Genomic DNA, 2,768 nt, shown 5'->3' on the forward strand with positions numbered 1-2,768 from the left:
TCAGAAATGTTTGAGCACATTTTACAAAAAATGAGCAAGACTCATCTTTTAAACTATTTCCGTCCATAGAGCCAATTTATATGAAAATCATTATTACAATGACAGTGTCAGTGATTTTGCTGAAATAAAGACAAAAATAAATGTTACAGGAAATAAATATTTGTGACAGTTTTTATTTTACTTCTCATCCAAACATTATTGACCCATCAACACATACACGCGATAATAATTAAATTCAGTCACCTTTGGTATTTGGCTGCTTTTCAGTCATATAAAACTGTCATATGCAGAATTTTCAGTTCCGTTGTTTTGAAGGTATTGTTTTTGAAGAACACATTTCGTCTAACAGTTTGTGTTAGCTTGATTGACAGGCCATTGCCACCTGTTCCTGAGTGGCCCTTTGTGACGGAGTGAAGTGCTCCCGCACCCCCCCCTCCCTTCTGGGGTCAAGGGGCTTGGTCCTGTTTGTCCATCTGATTTGACTAGCCCTCTGTCCCCAACCACAGCCTGAAGGATGACCTAGAGGATGCAAGACACCAGTGTGAGCTCAGGTGTCCTCGGCACCAAAGCCCGAGGGGGCCCTCTGGTGGCCTGGTGACGCAGTTCTCAGTTCCATGACCCAAAAGTTTTGCAGCGACAAAGCTCAAAGACTTGCGGGCCTTCAGGAACAAGCATGCACGAACAAACACAGCGGCCGCACAGGTCATTTGGGGACAGATCTTCCTGTCCCACGCAGGCGAGCCTGACACAGTCCCTGCCTTCAGGGAGGTCACGGTGGAGCCGTGCACGAGGGGGTAGCATGTCAGAAAGTCGCACCTGCGACAGAAGGCACATCGAAGACAGATTTAGCTTGACACGGAGGAGGGGGAGGCAGGGGCCGTGTGGAAAGAAAGACGCTGGGTCCTCGGCAGAAGCTCGAAGCCAGCCGCCGGCCGTGTGGCTGTGAGCGGACGCGTCTGTCCGACGGAGGCTGCGATGACACCGGCCCCCTAACCGGCGCCGTTTCGGAACCAAACATCGTTCTTCAGTTCTCACTAGGACCCTGTGAGTGAGGAGCGAAAGGGACGCCTTGCGTTCTACAGCGGAACAAACTCAGGCACCGAGGCTTGAGTGACTCTCCTCTCTGAGTCTCCCAAACAGAAGCAATGTCCGCCCTAAATCCCTCGGGGCTCCCCGCACCTCTCCTGAGCTGGAGCCCTCCCTCCCGGGCAGCATGGTTTTAGTGCCTGCAGCCCCCTGGACGGCGCCCGAGCCACCTCGGCATCTCTCAGGGACCAGAGGCCACGCCCAGGCCAGGGTGGGCAATCGGCCGTGCTGGCTGGCTGGACGCATGGTAGACCGGGGCTGTCCTTGCAAGAGGAACAGAGGACCGAGGGATAGAAGTCGAGGACAGAGCGAGAGAAGTGTTAACACAGCCAACCTCTGTCTCTCTCTCACACACACACACGCACACATGCATGCGCACACGCACACACGCACACGCACACACACACACAGCAGGCTGGCTGGGGCAAGAGGGAAAGCAGAACCCTGGGGACAGCCGCAGAGAAAGGCAGCGGAGAGACAGGAGAGAAAATTTCACAGACTCCCCAAGCAAAGCAAGAAATTGTTTCCAGAGGCAGTTTGGAGCTGGCCCCCTGCCCCCTACAGACCCGTCACTTAGCGGGTCTAGAGGTCCCCTTGCAGCTGCCAGGACCGGGAAGAGGTGGGGGGCGGGCAGGGGTGCACGGGGCCTGCTGGAGAAAATCTCCCCAAACCAGGCTTGGCATCCGGGCCTCTGATTGCCCCGAGCCGGGGGGAGGGGCGGCAGAGAAAAGTGGTCCAATATGGCCGGGTCCACGTGCACACCGCAGATGCCCATCTGCTCATTACAAGCGGCCGGGAGGGTAACCTGAGAGCCCCTGAGGTGTGGCCCGAAGGAGCAGGCCATCCCGAGGCAGGGGGCCCGGTCTGCGGGCCTGCGGCTGGCAAAACGAAAACACAGAACGCTCTCGGGCTGCTGGTGGGAAGTGAGCGGAGCCAGCCGAAGTCCTCGCCCGCTTTTTTCTTTCATTGCAATAAGAACATTTAACGTGAGATCCGCCCTTTTAACAAAACGTTCAGCGTATGATACAGTATTGCTGACTACAGGTACAAAATTGTACAGGAGATCTTCGTCTCGAATAACCACTACTCAACACCCATTAAATAACAACTCCCCGTTTCCCCGCCCCACCGCCCCTGGCAACCCCCATTCCCTCCTTCGCTCCTGCGAGGTCAGCTGCGTTAATGTCCCATGTAAGTGGAATCACGCAGTGTTCGTCCTTCTGCGACTGGCTTATTTCGCTCAGCGTAATGTCCTTCAGATTCGTCCAGGCTGTCACATATTCCAAATTTCCTGTTTTGTTTTTGTTTTTGTTTTAAGGCTGAGTAATATTCCACTGTATGTATAAAGTGAAAAAGAAACCTTATGGAACGGGAGAAAATATTTGCAAACCACATATCCGATAAGAGATTAGTATCCAAACTATATAGGGGACTCCTGCGACTCGGTAGCCGAGACACAAACAACCTCATTAGGAAATGGACCAAGGGCTTGAACAGGCATTTCTCCAGAGAAGACGCACAAACGGACAAAAGGTATATGAGAAGATGCTCGACATCACTAATCATCGGGGAAATGCAAATCAAAATCGCAACGAGACATCACTTCACATCTCTCAGGATGGCCATTGTCAAAAAACAAAAACAAAACAAAACAAAAACAAAAGCAGATGTTGGCAAGAACG

The sequence above is a fragment of the Rousettus aegyptiacus genome, unplaced genomic scaffold, assembly GCF_014176215.1.
Source record: "Rousettus aegyptiacus isolate mRouAeg1 unplaced genomic scaffold, mRouAeg1.p scaffold_m13_p_3, whole genome shotgun sequence".
NCBI lineage: Eukaryota > Metazoa > Chordata > Mammalia > Chiroptera > Pteropodidae > Rousettus > Rousettus aegyptiacus.